The sequence below is a fragment of the Bombina bombina genome, chromosome 9 (genome assembly GCF_027579735.1).
Source record: "Bombina bombina isolate aBomBom1 chromosome 9, aBomBom1.pri, whole genome shotgun sequence".
NCBI lineage: Eukaryota > Metazoa > Chordata > Amphibia > Anura > Bombinatoridae > Bombina > Bombina bombina.
The window spans coordinates 153695017-153721084 of record NC_069507.1 but is presented as its reverse complement, the minus strand read 5'-3'; the positions used below and the strand labels follow the sequence as shown (position 1 = coordinate 153721084).

The 26068-nt window shown below is 40.4% G+C and overlaps 1 protein-coding gene across 1 annotated transcript in view; it reads right to left on the bottom strand.

Annotated features, from left to right (window-relative positions):
• The window catches only part of STN1 (STN1 subunit of CST complex), a 343767-nt gene that overhangs the window by 64544 nt on the left and 253155 nt on the right, over window positions 1-26068 (bottom strand). The gene's annotated exons all lie outside the window — the stretch shown is intronic.

Sequence of the window (26068 nt, the reverse complement as noted above, 5' to 3'; positions counted from 1 at the left end):
TCCGAAGAAGCAAAAGTATTGAATTTGTAAAATTTGGCAAAAGTATGCAGTGAAGACCAAGTCGCTGCCTTACAAATCTGTTCAACAGAAGCCTCATTTTTGAAAGCCCATGTGGAAGCCACTGCTCTGGTAGAATGAGCAGTAATTCTTTCAGGAGGCTGCTGGCCAGCAGTCTCATAGGCCAAACGGATGATGCTTTTCAGCCAAAAGGAAAGAGAGGTAGCAGTCGCTTTCTGACCTCTCCTCTTACCAGAATAGATAACAAACAAGGAAGATGTTTGTCTGAAATCCTTAGTTGCTTGTAAATAGAACTTTAAAGCACGAACTACATCAAGATTGTGTAACCGACGTTCCTTCTTCGAAGAAGGATTAGGACACAGAGAAGGAACAACTATTTCTTGGTTAATATTCTTGTTAGAAACAACTTTAGGAAGAAAACCAGGCTTGGTACGCAAAACTACCTTATCTGCATGGAACACCAGGTAAGGTGAATCACACTGTAAGGCAGATCATTCTGAAACTCTTCGAGCAGAAGAGATAGCTAATAAAAACAAAACTTTCCAAGATAACAACTTAATATCTATGGAATGTAAAGGTTCAAACGGAACCCCTTGAAGAACTGAAAGAACTAGATTTAGACTCCATGGCGGAGCCACGGGTTTATAGACAGGCTTGATTCTGACTAAAGCCTGAGCAAATGCTTGAACGTCTGGTACCTCTGCCAGACGCTTGTGTAAAAGGATAGACAGAGCAGATATTTGTCCTTTTAAGGAACTAGCTGACAATCCTTTCTCCAATCCTTCTTGGAGAAAAGACAATATCCTGGGAATCCTAACCTTACTCCATGAGTAACCCTTGGATTCACACCAATAAAGATATTTCCGCCATATCTTATGGTAGATTTTCCTGGTGACAGGCTTTCTAGCCTGAATCAGAGTATCTATAACTGACTTAGAGAACCCACGCTTTGATAGAATTAAGAGTTCAATCTCCAAGCAGTCAGACGTAGAGAAACTAAATTTGGATGCTTGAACGGACCCTGTATTAGAAGATCCTGCCTCATTGGCAGTGACCATGGTGGGACAGATGACATGTCCACTAGGTCTGCATACCAAGTCCTGCGTGGCCATGCAGGCGCTATCAGAATCACCGAAGCCTTCTCCTGCTTGATTCTGGCGACCAGAAGAGGGAGAAGGGGAAACGGTGGAAAAACATAAGCCAGATTGAAGGACCAAGGCGCTGCTAGAGCATCTATCAATACCGCCTTGGGGTCCTGGGACCTGGACCCGTAGAGAGGAAGTTTGGTGTTCTGACGGGACGCCATCAGATCCAACTCTGGAGTGCCCCATAGCTGAGTCAGCTGGGCAAATACCTCCGGGTGGAGTTCCCACTCCCCCGGGTGAAAAGTCTGACGACTTAGAAAATCCGCCTCCCAGTTGTCTACTCCTGGGATGTGAATTGCTGAGAGATGGCAGGAGTGATCCTCCGCCCACCTAATTATTTTGGTTACTTCCGTCATCGCTAGGGAACTCTTTGTTCCCCCCTGATGATTGACGTAAGCTACAGTCGTGATGTTGTCCGACTGAAATCTGATGAATTTGGCCGCAGCTAGTTGAGGCCATGCCTGAAGAGCGTTGAATATCGCCCTCAGTTGCAGAATGTTTATCGGGAGAAGTGTTTCTTCCTGAGACCATAAGCCCTGAGCTTTCAGGGAGTCCCAGACCGCACCCCAGCCTAACAGACTGGCGTCGGTCGTTACAATGACCCACTCTGGCCTGCGGAAACATATTCCCTGAGACAGGTTGTCCTGAGACAACCACCAGAGAAGAGAATCTCTGGTCTCCTGGTCCAACTGAATTTGAGGAGACAAATCTGCATAATCCCCATTCCACTGTTTGAGCATGCATAGTTGCAGTGGTCTGAGGTGTATCCGAGCAAAAGGGACTATGTCCATTGCCGCTACCATTAATCCGATTGCCTCCATGCACTGAGCTACAGATGGCCAAGGAATGGAATGAAGAACTCGGCAAGTAGTTAAAAGTTTCAACTTTCTGACCTCCGTCAGAAATATTTTCATTTCTACTGAATCTATTAGTGTTCCTAGGAAGGGAACCCTTGTGAGTGGGGACAGAGAACTCTTTTTGAAGTTCACCTTCCACCCGTGAGACCTCAGAAAGGCCAATACAATCTCTGTGTGAGCATTGGCTCTGTGAAAGGACGGTCGCCTGAATTAAGATGTCATCCAAATAAGGCGCCACTGCTATGCCCCGCGGTCTTAGAAACGCCAGAAGGGACCCTAGCACCTTTGTGAAAATTCTGGGAGCAGTGGCTAAACTGAATGGAAGAGCCACAAACTGTTAATACTTGTCTAGGAAAGTGAACCTGAGGAACTGATGATGATCTTTGTGGATAGGGATATGCAGGTACGCATCCTTTAGATCCACGGTAGTCATATATTGACCTTCCTGGATCATAGGTAAGATTGTCCGAATGGTCTTCATCTTGAATGATGGGACTCTGAGGAATCTGTTTAGAATTTTTAGATTCAGGATTGGTCTGAAAGTTCCTTCTTTTTTGGGAACCACAAACAGGTTTGAGTAAAAACCCAGACCTTGTTCTGCAATTGGAACTGGGTATATCACTCCCATCGTATGTAGATCTTCTACACAGCGTAAGAACGCCTCTTTCTTTGTCTGGTCTGTAGACAGACGAGAAATGTGGAACCTTCCCCTTGGAGGGGAGTCCTTGAATTCTAAAAGATATCCCTGGGAAACAATCTGTAATGCCCAGGGATCGTGAACATCTCTTGCCCAAGCCTGAGCGAAGAGAGAGAGTCTGCCCCCTACTAGATCCGATCCCGGATCAGGGGCTACCCCTTCATGCTGTCTTGGTAGCAGCTGCAGGCTTTTTGGCCTGTTTACCCTTGTTCCAGCCCTGGTAAAGGTTCCAGGTTGCCTTGGGTTGTGAAGCGTTACCCTCTTGCTTTGCAGCTGTAGAGGCTGAAGCCGGACCGCTTCTGAAGTTACGAAAAGAACGAAAATTAGCTTTGTTTCTAGCATTAAAGGGCTTGTCCTGAGGGAGAGCATGGCCCTTTCCCCCGGTGATTTTTGAAATAATCTCTTTCAATTCTGGCCCGAAAAGGGTCTTTCCCTTGAAAGGGATATTTAATAATTTGGATTTTGACGACACATCGGCCGACCATGACTTGAGCCAAAGCGCTCTGCGCGCCATAATGGCGAAACCTGAATTTTTTGCTGCCAACTTAGCTAATTGCAAGGCGGCGTCTGCGATAAAAGAATTAGCTAGCTTTAGAGCCTTAATTCTATCCATAATTTCGTCATATGAGGTCTCCGTCTGGAGCGACTCCTCCAGCGCCTCAAACCAGAAAGCCGCTGCAGTAGTTACAGGAATAATGCAGGCAATAGGTTGGAGAAGGAAACTTTGTTGAACAAAAATTTTCTTAAGTAAACCTTCTAATTTTTTATCCATAGGATCTTTAAAAGCACAACTGTCTTCAATTGGTATGGTTGTGCGCTTAGAAAGTGAAGAAACAGCCCCCTCTACCTTAGGGACCGTCTGCCACGAGTCCCGCCTGGGGTCAGTTATGGGGAACATTTTCTTAAAAATAGGGGGGGGGGGGAACAAAAGGGACACCTGGTCTATCCCACTCCCTAGTAACAATATCCGCAACCCTTTTAGGGATCGGAAACGCATCAGTGTATACAGGGACCTCTAGGTACTTGTCCATTTTACACAATTTCTCTGGGACCACCATAGGATCACAATCATCCAGAGTGGCTAATACCTCCCTGAGCAATACGCGGAGGTGTTCCAGTTTAAATTTAAACGCTAATGAATCTGACTCTGCCTGATGAGAAACCTTTCCTGAGTCGGAAATTTCTCCCTCAGACATCAAATCCCTCACCCCCACTTCGGAGTGTTGTGAGAGTACATCAGATAAGGCTACCAAAGCTTCAGACTGCTCATAATCTGTTCTTAAAAAAGAGCTATCACGCTTTGCAGGAAAAACTGGCAGTTTGGATAGAAAGGCCGCAAGGGAATTATCCATGACTGTCGCTAGTTGTTGTAATGTAATAGGGGCAGACGCACTAGAGGTACTAGGCATCGCTTGAGCGGGCGTAACTGGTTGTGACACATTGGGAGAGGTAGGCGGACTATCCTCATTACCTTCAGACTGAGAATCATCTAGGGCCACACTTTTAAGTGCAACAATATGATCTTTAAAGTGTATAGACATATTAGTGTAATTGGGACACATTCTGAGAGGGGGTTCCACCATGGCTTCTAAACACATTGAACAAGGATTTTCCTTAGTGTCAGACATGTTTAACAGACTAGTAGCATACACAAGCAAGCTTGGAAAACACTATAATCAAATAAAAAACACAATTTGAAAAAACGTTACAATTTTACAAAACAGTGAAAAATGCACCAATTTTGAAATTTTCACAGTATGTACCTAAGGCTTTAATATGATTGCACAGCAAGTTTCAGAACGATTAACCCCTTAATGCCCAAACCGGAGCAGCCTAAAGCCAACAACCGGTTAATTAACTACAGCACCTTGCCACAGCTTACTGCTGTGGCCCTACCTGCCCTTAGGGATCAGTTTTGGGGGAATAAAGCTTCTTCTAGGCCCTCAATCAGCAGCTGGACCCTCCATGTGAAGCAGCATGAAACAGTCTTTCAATTCTAAGTGCGCACCTGAGGCGCGAAATTAGGCCCCTCCCACTCCACTCCGGAGTTGTGAGGCCTACAAAAATCACTTCTAAGTGACTAAATTTTTGCCATGTGGATAATAACCCCAGTAAAACACTCCAAAGTTCTTAAAAAGGTGTCTCCAACGAGTATTTCTTAAATAAATAATCGATTGCCCTGCATTAGTGTCAACCAGCCTATTTAGCCCTGTCATGTAAGCATTCAATTCTATACTAAGTCTCAGAACATAGCTTACCCTCCCCACATGGGGATCTTGTCAGTCTTCTAGCATTATCTCAGTCTTGTCTAGAAATAAATGACTGAACATACCTCATTGCAGTCAAGCCTGCAAACTGTTCCCCCCAACTGAAGTTTTCTGGTACTCCTCAGTCCTGTGTGGGAACAGCAGTGGATTTTAGTTACAACATGCTAAAATCATTTTCCTCTCAGCAGAATTCTTCATCACTTTTCTGCTAGAGAGTAAATAGTACAAACCGGTACCATTTAAAAATAACAAACTTTTGATTGAAGATATAAAACTACAAATCTAACACCACATTCACTTTACCCTCCCGTAGAGAGACACAAGTGCTTAGAGCCGGCAAAGAGAATGACTGGGGGGTGGAGCTAGAGGGGGAGCTATATGGACAGCTCTGCTGTGTGTTCTCTTTGCCACTTCCTGTAGGGAATGAGAATATCCCACAAGTAAAGGATGAATCCGTGGCCTGGATACACCTTGCAAGAGAAAGATACTAAGTAGATCTGTATTCAGGATAAAACCTGGAATTAAAAGGGTTTGACAGGGAAACCCTATCAATGGATAGAATGAGCTTCTAAGCAATTATCTGAATCACTACAGTCATGAGACGGTGCAAATCCTCTGGCAATACCTTTTTTAGGATATCAAGGTAAATAAACACTGATATCCTTATAGATCTGATATTTGTAAGAAGAGAAGCTAGGATGTTAAAATGAAAATGTATATTTGCATAAACCAGCCATGTTCAAAAGTAATTTTGCAGACAAACTTGCCTTTTATGGCACAATAACAAGGTAGGAATAATGCCCCTGACCCTCTTCTAGTGAAATTACAGAATAAAAAAGACCTATAGGTCTAGGTGGTCTTGAATACTGGAGTTGGGGGGCCTGACAAATTTGATCTTATTATCCTGATAATAAAAAATCGAAGGGTTAGATCAACAACTTAATCATTAAACTTCCTCAGGAGGACCCCAGTAAAAATACACCAAAACCCACTTTAGGGTGTGTGTGTGTGGGGGGAGTTATATATATTTTTTTAAAGGGACAGTCTACTCCAGAATGTTTATTGTTCAAAAAGATAGATAATCCCTTTATTATCCATTCCCCAGTTTTACATAACAGTGAGCACAATGTGATCTAGGAGGCACACATGAACTAGTGCTGTCTAGCTGTGAAAAACTATCCAAATGCACTGAGCTTTCGTGGGATTAGAAATTAGCATATGAGCCTACTTAGGTTTAGCTTTTAACAAAGAATACCAAGAGAAGTACATTGGAAAGTTATTTAAAATTGCATGCCCTATCTAAATTATAAAAGTTTAATTTTGACTAGACAGTCCCTTTAATAAAAGGCTCCAGATAAGGCCCCAAAAAGATTTAAAACACTAAGGGCTATATTACGAGTGGAGTGGTAGCTTGTGCTCACGTTCCATAGTTAAATCCACTAGAAGTCATTTTTTTACGCTCTGAGATTTGCGCTCGTTGAAAGTAAAAGTAAAAAAGTTTGCACTCTTACGTTCGCAAAATTGTAGTAAAAAAAAAAAGACTTTGAGAAGTCCCAAATGGAAAATCGCATTCTCCATAAACTTCAAGTTGTGTACAAGTTGTGCAAACATGATTGACGTTATTTAAAACTGCAACATAAGAATATAATATTTCATATTTTCATAATCCAATATTCTGCACATAGCAGAATATGTTCTGTTTATTATTAAAGATATATTTAAATATGTATCTCATGGATATATATATTTTTTGTTTCTATGTTAGAGCTATGGAGACAGGCAGCGAGCAGGTCTGCTTCTCTCCATTGCGCAACATAGTTACTTGATTTTCTATGAGCCGCAAGCTACGGTGCCATCCACTGGTGGTTGTAGGCTCAGTGCGGCCAATAAGACCCCAATAGAGGCAGCTCTCATAGCCGCTTCTTGTGGGGGAGCCAATCAGCACTGGTCACGTTCCTGGTAATTGACAGCACCTGGAGAACGTGATCGGCATTGTTTGACTAACTGCTCATGCGCAACAAGTCTGGAGCCAAGCCAGCCAGTGAGAGGATGTGGAACTGCAGTGATCAGCCTGACAGCCTCAGTGGCGGGAAGAGAGTGAGTCCGTCTGGCCCTGACCTGACACAGAGGAGCTGAGCTCTGACCATTTGAAGAAGAGAGGAGGACCTGAGTTTAGTTCAGCAAGCTGCTGCCCTGCCAGACTCAAGTACAGACTGGTTACTGGAGGAAAGGGGACTCTGCGTACTGACAGAGCAACACAACTATTACCAGTAAGAGGGGATTAGTCATTAAGTGACTGTTTACTTAGTCAGTGTCAGACAGTCAGTGTAAGACTGTCAGTGTATGTATTTATTTTTTAGCACAGAATTTCAGCAGCAGCTATAGAAGCACCGAAGCAGGAGGTTGCAGAGTAGGAGCCGAGCCCGGTATGTAACCTTACCAATGTAATGTCCAAGTTACGCGGCCATGCCATGGCAAACATGAGTGTTTGGCATGGCTGCGTGACTTGGACATTTATTTGGTAAGGTTACATACTGCAGTACTACTGACAAGCAATGTCAGATCATCATCTGGTCTGAGTCTGGTGTTTTTTTGTATGTCCATTGTAAAACAACAGTTACACAGTGAGTTTGGCATGTCAGACTGTGGATTAAATGGGCTAAACAAAGTAAAATATGATGTACAACACAGTCTGAAGCCAATCTTTATCAAACCAATGGTGTATGTGATGGCATTGAGTACTAAGTTCCCTTATTTCCAGTTCTAACAGGAATTCATTTTATATTCCTGTTATCAATAATCTGATGATACTTTTATTTTTTTATACTGGCTTATACACTAAACATTAGTGAATACCTTCCTGGCACCCTGGTAATAATGTGAATAGTGGGTAAGTATATATATTTTATATATATATATATATATATATATATATATATATATATATATATATATATATATATATATATATATATATATATATATATATATATACACATACATACATACATACACACACAAACCACACACATACACATATACACACACACACTCACCAGCCACTTTATTAGATACACCTGTTCAATTGCTTGGTAACACAAACTGCTAATCAGCCAATCACTTGGCAGCAACTCAATGCATTTAGGCATCTAGAAGTGGTGAAGACGATTTGCTGAAGTTCAAACCGAGCATCAGAATGGGGAAGAAAGGGGATTTAAGCGACTTTGAACATGGCATGGTTGTTGGTGCCAGACGGACTGGTCTGAGTATTTAAAAAAACTGCTGATCTAATGGGATTTTCACGCACAACCATCTCTAGGGCTTACAGAGAATGATCCGAAAAAACATAATTTATGTAAGAACTTACCTGATAAATTCATTTCTTCCATGGTGGCGAGAGCACACAAGCTAGTTACTGATGGGATATACATTCCTACCAGGAGGGGGCAAAGTTTCCCAAACCTCAAATGCCTATAAATACACCTCTCACCTCACTCATACGTCAGTTTAACATAAAGCCAAGTTAGTGAGGTGTATAAGTAGTAAAAGCATAAAAAGAGGAACAGGATAAATAATGTGCTTTCATAACCCCCAAAAAATGGGTGGGTCTCTTGGACTCTCGTCACCATGAAAGAAATACATTTATCAGGTAAGTTCTTACATAAATTATGTTTTCTTTCATATAGGTGGCAAGAGTCCACGAGCTAGTTACTGATGGGATATAATACCCAATATGTGGAAGTCCACGAGTAACTATAGAGGGAGGAATAAAATAAAAACAGCTATTTGATGAGAAATGAAATCCAAAAAAATAATTACATTTTCTTAAAAAATAATTTTTTTTAAAATTATAGGCACTATAATCAAACTTAAACAGCTGCCTGAAGAACCTTTCTACCAAAAGCTGCTTCTGAGAAAGCAAAAAATTAAAAATGGTAACATTTAGTAAAGGTATGCAAAGTGGACAAAGCTTGTTTAGAAAAGGGAATCTCAGAAATCGATAGTGATCTGGATGAATCGGAATGTGAAGGTAAGTGTCCTGTAAGTCTATTGTGGACATGAAGTGACCTTGCTGAACAAAAGGTAGAATAGTCCTTATAGTCACCATCTTGAAAGTTGGGACTTTTGCAAAACGATTTAAAGTTTTCAGATCCAAATTGGTCTGAAAGAATTTTCCTTCTTTGGTACAATTAATACATTTGAATAAAAACCCAATCCTTGTTCCTGCTGTGGAACTGGTACAATTACCCCTGAAAGTTCGAGATCTGAAACACATTTTAGAAAGGCTTGAGCTTTTATTTGTTTTTTTTGGTACATGGGTAAGAAAGAATCTTCCCAAGGGAGGTCTAATTCTGAATCCTATTCGATACCCCTGAGAAAATATATTCTGAATCCACTGATTTTTGAGTCTGTTCAAACTTATTGAAATAGCTTTAATCTGTCCCCTAACAGAAGAACAGGCTTGAGGGCCGTACCGTCATATAGGTTTAGGGGTAGGATTTGGTTTCTTAAAAGGCTTAGATGTATTCCAATTGGGAGAGGGTCTCCAATTAGAAACAAAGGCCTTAGGGGAAGGAGTGGTTTTCTGTTCTATATTCTGATGAAAGGAATAAAAACTATTGGGAGCTCTAAATTTACCCTTAGATTTCTTGTCTTGGGTCAGAAAAAAACTTTCTTACCCCCAGTAACAGTAGAGATAATAGAATCTAATTGTAAACCAAAAAGATTTTTACCTTGAAAAGAGAGAGATAATAATCTAGTTTTAGACACCATGTCAGGATTCCAAGATTTAAGCCATAAAGCTCTTCTAGTTAAAATGGCTAAAGACATGGATTTGACATTGATCTTCATAACACCAAATATAGCATAGCAAATAAAATGATTTGCATGTTGAAGTAAAACAATAATGTTAGATAATTCAGAATCTGAAGACAACTGCTGTGCTAAACTGTCCAACCAAAAAGTAGAAGCAGCAGCAATATCAGCCATAGATATAACAGGTCTAAGAATATAGCCAGTATGTAAATATTCCCTTCTTATATAACATTCAAGCTTCCTATCTAAAGGATCCTTAAAAGAAGTACTGTCTTCCATAGGAATAGTAGTACGTTTGGCAAGAGTGGAAATTGCCCCATCAACTTTAGGAACGGTTTCCAAAAGTTCTAAATTAACCACAGGTAAAGGATACAATTTCTTAAACCTAGAAGAAAGGTTAAAAGAAGTACCAGGCTTAGACCATTCTTTAACAATCACATTAGAGATAGCGTCTGGAATAGGAAATACTTCAGGAATAATAACAGTAGTCCTAAATTGAATTTAGACCGTTACTAGCTTTATCATCAGGAAGTAAACAAAATTTCCTTTAAGAGAGAGCAAAAAAGTATGCCATCTAACCATGTCCTCAAAGGTTCAAATAAAGAACCCACCCGAGAGTCCTGTTTTTCTCTCCCCTCATAACCGGTCAAAATAGCTTTTACATTCTCATATTTTTATATTCTCATATTTTCATATTTTTGTAAAGCCTCCCCTTTATGGTCTTTCTATGGGAACCTAGTGTTCATTAAATAAATAAATAATCATCTCTTTATGATTTATTTTAGTATGTTTATCCAGTTTAGGGTATATCTCTGCCTCCTTATATAATTAAATGTATATTGTAATCTAAAGCTAACAGCATAGAACTTTTTGGTACAATTTGCTGTGTATATTTATAATTGATATCTTATCATATGTTAACTTTTATGTATCATGTTTTCTATATTTGTAAGAGAACACTTGTCACTATTTGGATCTGTTTTCCTTTTCACTTACTTGCCCACATTGCAGTGCTAACCTGCTTATTTCTTCAACATTTGTTAAGATTGTTACTTATTTATCTAATGGCTAATTTTGAGCCTATCATATGCAGGTTGTGCCTATAAAGAGGGCTTACTAAGTGTAATGGACATGTCTATGAATAAGCGCCACTAGGGGGCGCGAAACACGTCAGACTTCGTGCCTGTAGTCCGCCTGCTATTATTTGGCTTTTTTGTAATAGCGCTCAGCATTTGCTGTTTTCATGTTTTGTCTACACAATAAATTTCTATTTTTATGGTATTACCCCCAGTAGTGCCTGCACTTTGTTCTCTGTACCTTTATACTAAGTGGCTTGATTTCACCACTGCTATGGCACTCTTTGGCAATAGGAAGTACTTGGACCACCTTTGGAAGCAGCGGGTTCACTTCCGCTATTAGGGGGACAATGATCAAAAGCTGCTTGGACCGGCATGTCTCTTTCTGAGATGGAATAACAGTGGGTGTATTTGTACTCGTAGATATATTATCAGCATTTAACAAATTGTCAAAACAACAGAATTTATGCTTACCTGATAAATGACTTTCTCCAACGGTGTGTCCGGTCCACGGCGTCATCCATTACTTGTGGGAAATATTCTCTTCCCCAACAGGAAATGGCAAAGAGCACAGCAAAAGCTGTCCATATAGTCCCTCCCAGGCTCCGCCCCCCCCAGTCATTCGACCGACGGTTAGGAGAAAAAAGGAGAAACTATAGGGTGCCGTGGTGACTGTAGTGTATAGAGAAAGAAATTCTTCAAACCTGATTAAAAAAAACAGGGCGGGCCGTGGACCGGACACACCGTTGGAGAAAGTAATTTATCAGGTAAGCATAAATTCTGTTTTCTCCAACATTGGTGTGTCCGGTCCACGGCGTCATCCATTACTTGTGGGAACCAATACCAAAGCTTTAGGACACGGATGAAGGGAGGGAGCAAATCAGGTTACCTAAACAGAAGGAACCACGGCTTGCAAAACCTTTCTCCCAAAAATAGCCTCCGAAGAAGCAAAAGTATCAAATTTGTAGAATTTGGCAAAAGTGTGCAGAGAAGACCAAGTCGCTGCCTTACATATCTGATCTCGTTCTTAAAGGCCCATGTGGAAGCCACAGCCCTAGTAGAGTGAGCTGTGATTCGTTCAGGAGGCTGCCGTCCGGAAGTCTCATAAGCCAATCGGATCATGCTTTTCAGCCAGAAAGAAAGAGAGGTAGCAGTAGCTTTTTGTCCTCTCCTCTTACCAGAATAAACGACAAACAAGGAAGAAGTTTGTCTGAAATCCTTTGTTGCTTCTAAATAGAACTTTAAAGCACGAACTACATCTAAATTGTGTAACAAATGTTCCTTCTTTGAAACTGGATTCGGACACAAAGAAGGAACAACTATTTCCTGGTTAATATTCTTGTTGGAAACAACTTTTGGAAGAAAACCAGGCTTGGTACGCAAAACAACCTTATCTGAATGGAACACCAGATAGGGTGGATCACACTGCAAAGCAGATAGTTCAGAAACTCTTCTAGCAGAAGAAATAGCAACCAAAAACAGAACTTTCCAAGATAGTAACTTGATATCTATGGAATGTAAGGGTTCAAACGGAACCCCTTGAAGAACTGAAAGAACTAAATTTAGACTCCAGGGAGGAGTCAAAGGTCTGTAAACAGGCTTGATTCTGACCAAAGCCTGTACAAAAGCTTGTACATCTGGCACAGCTGCCAGTCGTTTGTGTAACAAGACAGATAAAGCAGAAATCTGCCCTTTTAGAGAACTCGCAGACAATCCCTTATCCAAACCTTCTTGGAGAAAGGAGAGGATCCTGGAAATTTTAATCTTACTCCATGAGAATCCCTTGGATTCACACCAACAGATATATCTTTTCCATATTTTATGGTAAATCTTTCTAGTCACAGGTTTTCTGGCTTGGACCAGAGTATCTATCACTGAATCTGAAAACCCGCGCTTGGATAAAATCAAGCGTTCAATTTCCAAGCAGTCAGCTGGAGAGAAACTAGATTTGGATGTTTGAATGGACCTTGTACTAGAAGATCCTGTCTCAAAGGTAGCTTCCATGGTGGAGCCGATGACATTCACCAGGTCTGCATACCAAGTCCTGCGTGGCCACGCAGGAGCTATCAGAATCACTGAGGCCTTCTCCTGTTTGATCCTGGCTACAAGCCTGGGAAGGAGAGGGAACGGTGGAAACGCATAAGCTAGGTTGAACGACCAAGGCGCCACTAATGCATCCACTAGAGTCGCCTTGGGATCCCTGGATCTGGACCCGTAGCAAGGAACCTTGAAGTTCTGACGAGACGCCATCAGATCCATGTCTGGAATGCCCCATAATTGAGTCAACTGGGCAAACACCTCCGGGTGAAGTTCCCACTCCCCCGGATGAAAAGTCTGACGACTCAGATAATCCGCCTCCCAGTTGTCTACCCCTGGGATGTGGATTGCAGATAGGTGGCAGGAGTGATCCTCCGCCCATTTGATGATTTTGGACACCTCTCTCATCGCCAAGGAACTCCTTGTTCCCCCCTGATGGTTGATGTAAGCTACAGTCGTCATGTTGTCCGACTGGAATCTTATGAATCCGGCCTTCGCTAGTTGAGGCCAAGCCCGGAGAGCATTGAATATCGCTCTCAGTTCCAGAATGTTTATCGGGAGAAGAGACTCTTCCCGAGACCATAGACCCTGAGCTTTCAGAGAATCCCAGACCGCGCCCCAGCCTAATAGACTGGCGTCGGTCGTGACAATGACCCACTCTGGTCTGCGGAAACTCATTCCCTGGGACAGGTGATCCTGGGTCAACCACCAACGGAGTGAGTCTCTGGTCATCTGGTCTACTTGAATCATTGGAGACAAGTCTGTATAGTCCCCATTCTACTGCTTGAGCATGCACAGTTGTAATGGTCTTAGATGAATTCGAGCAAAAGGAACTATGTCCATTGCTGCAACCATCAACCCTACTACTTCCATGCACTGAGCTATGGAAGGCTGCAGAATAGAGTGAAGAACTTGACAAGCGTTTAGAAGCTTTGACTTTCTGACTTCTGTCAGGAAGAACTTCATTTTTAAAGAATCTATTATCGTTCCCAAGAAGGGAACTCTTGTCGACGGAGACAGGGAACTCTTTTCTACGTTCACCTTCCACCCGTGAGATCTGAGAAAGGCTAGAACAATGTCTGTATGAGCCTTTGCTTTGGAAAGAGACGACGCTTGGATTAGAATGTCGTCCAGATAAGGTGCAACTGCAATACCCCTTGGTCTTAGAACCGCTAGAAGGGACCCTAGCACCTTTGAGAAAATACTTGGAGCAGTGGCTAGCCCGAATGGGAGAGCCACGAACTGGTAATGCTTGTCCAGAAAGGCGAACCTTAGGAACTGATGATGATCTTTGTGGATAGGAATATGTAGATACGCATCCTTTAAATCCATGGTAGTCATAAATTGACCCTCCTGGATTGTAGGTAAAATTGTTCGAATGGTTTCCATTTTGAACGATGGAACTCTGAGAAATTTGTTTAGAATTTTTAAATCCAGAATTGGTCTGAAAGTTCCCTCTTTTTTTGGGAACTACAAACAGATTGAGTAAAACCCCTGACCTTGTTCCACAGTTGGAACTGGGTGTATCACTCCCATTTTTAACAGGTCTTCTACACAATGTAAGAATGCCTGTCTCTTTATTTGGTTTGAAGATAAGTGAGACATGTGGAACCTTCCCCTTGGGGGTAGTTCCTTGAATTCCAGGAGATAACCCTGAGAGACTATTTCTAGTGCCCAGGGATCCTGAACATCTCTTGCCCAAGCCTGAGCGAAGAGAGAGAGTCTGCCCCCTACAAGATCCGGTCCCGGATCGGGGGCTACCCCTTCATGCTGTTTTGGTAGCAGCAGCAGGCTTCTTGGCCTGTTTACCCTTGTTCCAGCCTTGCATTGGTTTCCAAGCTGGTTTAGACTGGGAGGCGTTACCCTCTTGTCTAGAGGCTGCCGAGTTGGAAGCCGGTCCGTTCCTGAAATTGCGAAAGGAGCGAAAATTGGACTTATTCTTAGCCTTGAAAGGTTTATCTTGTGGGAGGGCATGGCCCTTTCCCCCAGTGATGTCTGAAATAATCTCTTTCAATTCTGGCCCAAAAAGGGTCTTACCTTTGAAAGGGATATTAAGCAATTTTGTCTTGGAAGATACATCCGCCGACCAAGACTTTAGCCAGAGCGCTCTGCGCGGCACAATTGCAAACCCTGAATTTTTCGCCGCTAACCTCGCAAACTGCAAAGCGGCGTCTAAAATAAAGGAATTAGCTAACTTAAGTGCGTGAATTCTGTCCATGACTTCCTCATACGGAGTCTCCCTACTGAGCGACTTTTCCAGTTCCTCGAACCAGAACCACGCCGCTGTAGTGACAGGAATAATGCACGAAATAGGTTGAAGGAGGTAACCTTGCTGAACAAAAATCTTTTTAAGCAAACCCTCCAATTTTTTATCCATAGGATCTTTGAAAGCACAATTGTCCTCAATAGGAATGGTCGTGCGCTTGGCTAGAGTAGAAACCGCCCCCCTCGACCTTAGGGACTGTTTTCCATAAGTCCTTCCTGGGGTCGACCATAGGGAACAATTTCTTAAATATAGGAGGAGGGACAAAAGGTATGCCTGGCTTCTCCCACTCCTTATTCACTATGTCCGCCACCCGTTTAGGTATCGGGAAAGCATCAGGGTGCACCGGGACCTCAAGGAACTTGTCCATCTTGCACAATTTTTCTGGGATGACCAGATTGTCACAATCATCCAGAGTAGATAGCACCTCCTTAAGTAATGCGCGGAGATGCTCTAATTTAAATGTCACAACATCAGGTTCTGCCTGCTGAGAAATTCTTCCTGTATCAGAAATTTCCCCATCTGACAAACCCTCCCTCACTGCCACTTCAGATTGGTGTGAGGGTATGACAGAAAAATTATCATCAGCGCCCTCCTGCTCTACAGTGTTTAAAACAGAGCAATTGCGCTTTCTCTGAAATGCTGGCATTTTGGATAAAATATTAGCTATGGAGTTATCCATTACTGCCGTCAATTGTTGCATAGTAACAAGCATTGGCGCGCTAGAAGTACTAGGGGTCGCCTGCGCAGGCCTAACTGGTATAGACACAGAAGGAGATGATGTAGAACTATGTCTACTTCCTTCATCTGAGGAATCATCCTGGGCAACTTTACTATTTGTGACAGTACTGTCCTTACTTTGTTTGGACGCTATGGCACAATTATCACACATATTTGAAGGGGGAACCACATTGGCTTCCATACATACAGAACATGATCTATCTGAAGGTACAGACATGTTAAACAGGCTTAAACTGGTTAATAAAGCACAAAAACCGTTTTAAAACAAAACCGTTACTGTCTCTTTAAATGTTAAACAGGGCACACTTTATTACTGAATATGTGAAAAACTATGAAGGAATAATCCAATCTTTACCAAATTTTCACCACAGTGTCTTAATGCATTCAAAGTATTGCACCCCAATTTTCAAGTTGTTAACCCTTAAAATGTGGAAACTGGAGCCGTTTACAATTTTAACCCTCTTACAGTCCCAGCCACAGGCTTTGCTGCGACTTCACCAATCCTAGGGGGATATACGATACCAAATGAAGCCTTCTAGGAACGTTTCCAGTGGATTCCAGACCCTCACACATGCAGCTGCATGTACTGTTCTCAAAAGTAACTGCGCAGTAATGGCGCGAAAATGAGGCTCTGCCTACTACAGAGAAAGGCCCTTCCTGACTGGGAAGGTGTCTTAACAAGTGCCTGGCGCTAAAAACGTTCCCCAATGTTATAAAAGTGTGAAATTCAACTTCAAACTGCATATAATACTTAAATAAAGCAATCGATTTAGCCCCTAAAAGTGTCTACCAGTTTATAGCCCATAATAAGCCCTTTATTCTTTTTGAGACTAAGAAAATGGCTTACCGATCCCCATGAGGGAAAAATGACAGCCTTCCAGCATTACACAGTCTTGTTAGAAAAATGGCTAGTCATACCTTGAGCAGAAAAGTCTGCAAACTGTTCCCCCCAACTGAAGTTCTCTCAGCTCAACAGTCCTGTGTGGGAACAGCAATCGATTTTAGTTACTGCTGCTAAAATCATACTCCTCTTTTAAACAGAACTCTTCATCTCTTTCTGTTTCAGAGTAAATAGTACATACCAGCACTATTTTAAAATAACAAACTCTTGATAGAAGAATAAAAAACTACAGCTAAACACCACATACTCTTCACCATCTCCGTGGAGATGCTACTTGTTCAGAGCGGCAAAGAGAATGACTGGGGGGGCGGAGCCTGGGAGGGACTATATGGACAGCTTTTGCTGTGCTCTTTGCCATTTCCTGTTGGGGAAGAGAATATTTCCCACAAGTAATGGATGACGCCGTGGACCGGACACACCAATGTTGGAGAAAAAAGCCACATAATCGAGCTGAAGAATTTAGATCAGCTTTTTACAACAAACACAGTCTTTTGTAGATACGTGTTCAGGCAGCTCAAATCCTATGGTAACATCATAGGCAGTTTCAGTTTGAGACAAAATTGCAAAAAAAATAAATTTGAAAAAAATAAAATAAATTAGTTCTGCAAATTTATATCCATGCTCCTATATATGATATATATAACAGGCTTAAGAGAATGGGAAACAGAGCGAAATTTAAAAAAAAGAACTGATTCATAAAATAATGCTGCATGAAAGCTCTCTAAGCTTTTTCTGAGAACACTGAATGAGCTGGGGCGGAGCTTAAAACTGAAAATTTAGCGGGGAAATTTTGGCGCCAAAAAAAGGCACAAAATGAATTTCTTATACACTTATAACTCTAAAAAGCAAGTAAGAATTTTGATTAAAATATATACAAAAAAACTGAAATGTACCTAAATAAAGCCTAATGGATACTTCTATCATAGCTGCATAAAATGTGATTATCAACATTCCATGAGACTAACATAATACGTAGCATCCTTATTTATAAATAACTAGCTCCAATAACAAAAAAACCTGTATCTTTCACAGACTCTACAAACTTTGACAAATATTTAGCCACAAAATAAAGTCGCTAAATAGGAGCACTGAATTACTGACTCAAGGCATGTATACAAACAATATATAACAACTTTACTTAAAAAGTGCCCGATCCATAGCTGAGAGTGTCTTATATAATAAAAGTATATACTTACTGTGTATGACACCTATCCACATAAACCAGACAGCGAAACCAGTACTGAAACATATCAACAGAGGTAATGGTTCAAGAGAATATTGTCAATCTGTAAAGGGAGGCAGCAGATGAATCCCTGCGATTACAGAGAGCCTTATGAAAAGCTTTCCCGAGGAGGCTTCCGTTTGGGGTGGAGCCTAAACAAGTGTGCTCCCTGTTTGCGGTGACTGAACGCCGCTGGAAAACCTACCCAAGCCTTGACACCATCCAACCCGGGGTTTGCTAACGGGTGTTGTGTGTGTTGGTGCACGCAGCCATAGCACCAGGCTGCTGGCTGGAAGCTGAACAGTTTTTTGGAGTGGAGGTCCGTGTGGAGCGCCTGACAGCCACAAAGATCTAGCAGTATTGCCATTAGAGATTACTCTCACCTACCTCCTGAGCGGCCGTAAAGTGCCAGTATCGCCGGCACCATTGAATTTGGAAGGGTTTCCTACCCGGTGTAGGAGACCAGACGCACCAGAGGAAGTGGCTGGGAACATGTGACAGGAAACCGATGTCACGCTATCACCGCTGAAGTGGAGACACCGCTGGGCGGAGGTTCCATGGATAAGCCGGTACATCTCTTCAAGCACAGGATCAATCTTTAACAGCCGGTGAAGTGAAGGGGAAGTGCTTTCTTCAGGGTAAAATTCCTGCATATTGCCGCAGTGCCGGGGCAGAAGAGGCCTGTTCCAGCCGCAAGTACAAGCTCCCTTACCTATTCCCCCTATCGTTGCTGTTTTTTTGCTTCTTGGTGTTTTCCACTGTCATCTTAGGGGAGTGAGACAGACATTCTTAAGGGTAAAATGCTTGATTTTCTTGCCTATTGCTAAGAAGGGACACAGAAAATTCTATCTCTGCCAAAGGGGATATATTATACCATACTTATTGCTGATATTTGGAAACCTGTGTATGGTCTTCTGAACATTATATATCCGGCTAATTTGTTTGGAGACAAATCTTTGCCCCAAGTTTTCAGTTTCTCTGTTTGTGTGTGGTATCTGCATTGTGGGTAGCACAAGGACATTCCTGTTAAGAAGAAACAGAGGAGAGTTGCTGACATTTGTTATAATTTAACTGCTCACAATATAAAAAGAGTTAAAGACTCTGGGGCCCTTCTTCTTGAAGCATGGAGCTGTATATATATATATATATAAATTAATATCTGGTGTCCTTTTTGCTGTTTACTAATTGTGCATTTAATCCCAATTACAAACTACTTAGGGTAGTCAATCTTAAGGGTTCAGCGAAAAATTTTCTTTCTGTAATGATTAAGTTGTTTCTAGATAGAAATGCTTATTTGTTATCGGCTACCTTAGTAAATTCTCACGATTCTATCTAGGTTGATTGTATAGCTAAATTATAGAAGGGTTTATATATTCTACTCTCATTGTGTTAATTACTTTCTAGCTAAATTCTAAGTATTTATCTAACTGAAGGGACCAGAATCCAGCCGATTTGCAACTATGTATTACTAACTACTATTTCTAAAGCTGTAGTGTAGTGGTATTAATGCAAACCAGTTAATATTTAGTTGCTTGTTGTCTACTGAAATCTGCAGAGAAAAGATTTTTGTTTTGCTATCTGGTGCTAGACTATATTTTGATCATATCCTGCTATTTACTGCTAATTGTTCAGAGTGAAAAATTTATTAGAGGGGACCACTTGTTTCTCCTTTTTCTGGTCTTAAATTCCTTAATTGGACAGGCCTATTTTCACTTTCTTGCTCTTGCCTTAGGTAAAGGGCTCACTTTATTTTTCCCAGTGATTATACACACTATCACCCACCTACGCACAAATATAATTGATACATAGCACCCCATATAAAAGAAAAGAGGGGGGGGGAAGAAAAAAAAAATCCTTATTCACATCCCTTTCTTTTTTTTTTCTTTTCTGTTCTCACTAATCAGGCTTCGCCCTGACGTTGCCCTAAGAAATTTTTGTGCACGTTTTTTTTTTTTCACACTTAGTCACTTTGTATTTATTTATTTATTTATTTTTTTCTCACTTTTAATTAATGGAAAAATTCGTCACGCAGGCAAAAAAAAATTCACCCGCAATGCCTGCCAAACTTAAGGATAAAAAATCTAAATCAAGTGATACCAGTCTAGACTCTACATTAAATGACCTACCTTTACCCTCTCTTGACATACAGGCATTGACAGTACAACTGTCCGCCGTATTCGCACCTCATTTTGAAATGATAAAAAAAGAAATCTCTGGTATGGCCTCCGAGCTTTCTGCTCTCTCCGCCGAATTCAGGCAGTTTTCTGCCCGAATCGGTGAAGCAGAGGAGAGAATTTCGGATTTGGAAGACCGGGTAAATGTACAAGAGGTGACCATTCGGAAACAAGACTCCACAATTCAAAATATGAAGTTGCGCCTGGAGGATATGGAAGACCGCTCCAGGCGCAACAACATACGTATCGTGAGCCTCCCCGAGACAGCCGAATTTGTAGATCTATTGAAATTTACTTCCCTAGATCTCCCCCAAGCATTAGGAATGTCACCAGAATACCTGCCCCTGACAATAGAAAGAGCTCATAGAGTAGGCCCGAAGAGATCGTTAATTGATAAGGCAGCCAAGAGCAGAATGTGTATATTTAGAGTACTGAAATTCCAGGACAAAATTGAATTAATGAAACTTTTTAGGAAGAATGGTCCTATAATGTTAGGTAACAGTAAAATCCTCCTCTTCCAGGATTTCTCTTCTGAGACATCCACGAAGAGGAAGCTAATGGCCCCATACTGCTCACAGCTGATTAATAATGGAGTTAAAGCCCGTATGGTATATCCGGCTAAAGTTATAGTTGAGGATAGCGAGACAGTACTTACATTCCAGGAAAGATATTAAAGAATATATCAAATCAAAAATGGTAAACTGAAGATTGAGAAATCAGTTTTTCTCCCGTTTTCTTTTTTCTTGTTGCTATGATCACTACGATAGTGACTATCAGGCCTCTATTACTGACGTGGATGAATGTGGTATGGGTGTGGTTTTATCTTAAATGCTACAATTTTATTTATTTTTTTGTTGTTTTATTTAGGACAAGGAAGAGAGAGTGGTTTAATTGAGCGAAATTTTAATCTGAAGGTATGTCTCCCCGTTAAATGGCTGGAGTAAAGATTCTATCATGGAATGTTGGAGGAATAACCTCCCCCATGAAGAGAAAACTTATAATTAAAACTCTTGCAAAAAAAAGGCCAGATATTGCATATATTCAAGAAACCCATCTCAGTGATTCAGAAGTAGCCAAACTTAAAATTAAATGGGTGGGTGAAGTGGTAGCCTCTTCAAGTACAAATAGAAAATGTGGAGTGGCGATTCTAATCCATAAGGAGTTAGATTATAAAATTTTATATACTGATAAAGATCCACAGGCCAGATACATCATACTCCAAATTCAGATTAACCGAGTTACTTATGTGCTTTGTAACGTGTATGGTCCAAATAGTAACAGCAGAGACTTCTGGGAAAGTATTAAAGGTAAGATTTTTCCCTTTATAGGTGAGAATCTCATCTTAGCGGGGGATTTTAATATGACATTAGCTCCAGAACTAGACAGATTTAATAACACAAATGCAAAAGAATATAAAAAAACTGCCAAATACTTCAGAACTTTTTGTTCTCAGCTCAAATTGGTAGATGTCTGGAGAATCAAAAACCCTGATTCACGGATTTTTACGTGTGAGTCTAAAGCACACAGGACCTTCTCTAGGATTGATCTATTCTTATTATCTGAATCCTTGTCAATTCTACAGATGGAATCTGGAATCGATGACATCTTGATATCCGATCATGGGCTAATATATCTTACCCTGCCCCCCTCAATTAGTCATACAGATAAAAGTCAATCACTTTTTTTCCCGCGATATTTGTTGAACAACCCTAGATTTGCTATCTGGCTTAGGCAAAGATGGAGAGATTATTGTACAAATAATATTTCTTATTTTAACAGAATTGAGACTTTTTGGGAAGCAGCCAAGGCTGTCCTAAGAGGAGATATAAAGAGTTATTTAATAACTAGTAAAAAGAAATCGCGGGCTCTAGAAATACAACTATCTAATAGAGTTAGAAATGCCTATTCAAGATATGTCGAGGATCGTTCTTTGACCAATTGGAAAAAGTACCAAGAGGCTAGAAGAGAGAGAGATGTCTTCCCAAAAGGAAAAGATTAAAATTAATGCTCAATTTAAGGGTCTTTATGGGGACTCCACGAAACATTTGGCAAAATTAATTAAAAATAGAAAGAGGAAGAATTATATCCCAGTTATTAAAGAAATCGACACCTTCAAAGGATTCAAAGGAGATTAGCAGAGTGCTGTTTTCATTCTATCAAAAGCTATACTCTAGGCAGGTTAGTAATATCCATATACAAGAAGGATTTTGGTCTAAAATAAAGCTCCCGCAAATTAAAGAAGATGATCTATTGTTTCTCAATGCTCCAATTAGAGTAGAGGAAATCGGGGATATGATAGACAAGATGCGGTTGAACAAGGCTCCCGGTCCAGATTGTCTCCCGGCAGAATTTTATAGATTACTTGCACTGGAAATTATTCCCATCTTAGAAAAGCTATTCAATAGTTATTACTGTGCTGATAATTCCATCTCTTCTTTTTTTCTCTGCTGAAAATATTACGCTAATTCTTAAAAAAGGCAAAAAACCGGAGGACCCAGCCTCTTATAGGCCTATATCTGTGTTGAACACAGATTATAAAATATTGATGGCGATCTTAGCAGACAGACTTTCTGTATTTTTGGGTAATATCATCCACACAGATCAAGTGGGCTTTATGAAATCTAGGACCTCTATGAAAAATATCCGCAGGATAGTGACTTGTCTTGATTACTTTTTTTATTTAAAAGAGGGGAAAAAAGTAACTTCTCTGAGGACTTCGCTATCTTATCACTGGATGCAGAAAAGGCATTCGATGCCATTGCATGGGACCATCTTTTTAAAGTACTAGAGGAATTTGGTTTTAAGAACCAATTCCTACAATTTATTCAAAAAATATATAGAAACCCAATCTCATATCTTATTGTGAATGGTATTCTCTCGCAGAAGATCATCCTGGGGAGGGGAACAAGACAAGGGTGCCCGTTATCGCCCCTCTTGTTCAACCTGGCCCTAGAACCTTTAGCTATCCGTCTACGAAGTATATTAGCAGGAATTAATATGGGCTCCTATTCTCTTAGGACACTTTTATATGCTGACGACCTAGTATTATTTTTAAAGAAATCTTCCGTCTCGATACCAACTGTACTACAATGTCTAGATGAGTTCAGCTCCTTTGCGGAATATAAAATTAATTTTAATAAAAGTGAACTCATGTGGATCATTAAATTAAGAAATAGCCTGAAAGAACATCCTTTTAAAGAGGTTGAAGCAATTACATATCTCGGCATAATATTACACAAAAACCCTAGGAACTGGTATCGACTTAATTTTTCACCTTTGTTTCAGAAGGTTAAAGCTGACCTGGAACTATGGAAGGTATTTCATCTCTCTATTACAGCCCGCATTAATTAAGACAATTATTTTCCCACGATTACTTTATCCTCTTCAGAATCTTCCACTGTTTATCCTGAGTAAGGATTTGCGTAAATTAAATTCCGCCTTTTCCAAATTTATCTGGAGCGGCAGGAGACCACGTATATCCTTGGAGAAATTTACGCAGAAATTTGAAGCAGGAGGTCTTGCTCTTCCTAATCTCAAGTTATATAATTGGGTCTGTTTAAGTAAAACAGCTGTGGATTGGATCGTAGAAAAGGAGCTGGTTTCTTCTTTAGAGATTGAGAATTATATGGTCTCGCCTCTTTCTTTAAAAGCAATTTTGCATTGCCCACTACAATCTTTACCAAATTATATAACCGTGCTTATATCTATTAGTAACGTAGCGGCGGCTTGGCAAAAGTGCTGCACGTTACTTGAAGTGGATTTTACATTTTCTGCATTTTTGCCAATTATTGGAAATCCACAATTTATACCGGCTATTAAGCAATCAGTATTTAGAGAATGGGCTGAGAAAGACCTTAAATATGTTTGTCAGATCCTCTCACAAGGGGGGCAAATAATTTCCTTTGAAATGCTTTCCCAACATTTTCATCTAGCCAGATCTAACTTCTTTGCATATCTTCAGTTGCGTCACCTTATCAATACTCGAAAATGGGACAGGATTGGATTTGGCGCATGGTCGGATCTCAACATATGTCTACATAAATTTTCGTTAGGCAATTCTTCTATATCCCTTATGTATGACATTATGCTCTCTAAACAAACATTAATCCTTCTTGATAAACTGGTCGCAAATTGGACTCCCTTTTTTCCGGCACTAAATACTGGGAAAATTAAACAGAGTATGATTAACTTAAAGAAATGTGAAATTCCACGGAGTTGGAGGGAATCCCATTTAAAGCTTATTAATAATTACTACTTATCCCCTTTGAGAATGGTGAAATTATATCCAACTAACGAAGGGGTCTGTCCCCGCTGCAAGAAACCTAAAGCAGATACTTTACATATGTTCTGGTACTGTCCAAAGATTATTCAACTATGGCGGAAGCTAGAATATTGGTTTAAAGTATTATATAAGACAACCATTACTCTGTCTCCCAAGGAGATAATATGGCTAGAAGTTCCTAGTAATAAGGGTTTTCAAACAAACGTCTTAAACACCATCATTTTAGCTGTTAGGCAGCAGATTGTTAAACATTGGCAATCTAATGTAACTCTGGGATTAACCCAGATGTTACAACAGATTCAAAATCAAATTATCTATGAATCATTTCATTTAAAAACTGCTTCTGAAAGAAGAATAAAATCCTTCTTAGTTGGCTGGTTACCAATTATTCAATCATATTCCGCAGTTATACAAAAAGCCATTCTTGTTCCATTTCTCTCCTCAGACTCTTTCATGGATTTAGTAGCCCTGGATCTCTTTCCACATTCATGGATAATTGGACACAGAATAGTTTAAGGAGAAAGTTAATTAGGGTTAAAAAGGGTGGTAGGATAAGTAAAATGTTAGAAAAAGGGGAAAAAAAGAAAGAAAGAAAAGAGAAAATAGAAAAGGGCAAAACTAGACAGCAGAAGTTACCAAAAGAATAAGGAAAGAATTAGACATAGAGAGAATATTGTATAAAATAGGAAAGAAAAAAAAAAAGACGAGTCCTCTTCCACCCGAGTAAGAATGTGAGGGAGGGAGAGAAAAAATAAAAAGTAAGAAAAGGTTATTCTCTTTTTTTTTGTTTTCTGGTTTTTATTTTTTCTGTTTTTTGTTTGAATGGTAGTTTGAATGGGTCCACCGTTTATCGTATGTGAAAAATTTCCAACAGCATATACAAATGAATTATATGAGAATATATTGTTATCTCTCTCTTTTTTTTTGTGTGTGTGTTCCACAAAATGCTGTATTTAAGGAGAGATCTTTTGTTTAAATCCTATGTTATCTCCTCTTGCTTTCTTTACACCAAACCCTGCGTGGTGAACAAAGGTGATAATGTATGCAATTATGCTTGCTGTTGGATATATAAATAAAGAATATAAAAAAAAAAAAAAGAAAAGCTTTCCCATAGGCGAAAACATGGTATCATCAGGCAATTCTTATTTCACATCCCTCAGACAAACACTGCACTTAGAGAGGAACTGGGCTTCAATATGCTTAGAAGCGCATGTCACTGAAGAAATCAAGCACATCATGCTTCACCACCTCCTAAGGAGACAACGTTTTAAAAACTGAGGTATGAGTGAGGTGGGAGGTGTATTTATAGGCATTTGAGGTTTGGAAAAATTTGCCCCCTCCTGATAGGAATTTATATCCCATCAGTAACTAGCTCATAGACTCTCACCACCTATACAAAAAAAAGAGAAAATATCAAGTAAGCAGCAGTTGTGTAGATGACAATGCCTTGTTGATGTCAGAGGTTAGAGGAGAATGGGCAGACTCATCTCAAACTGGTTTCTTGAACATGACAATAAGTTCACTGTACTCCAATGGCCTCCACAGTCACCAGATCTCAATCCAATAGAGCACC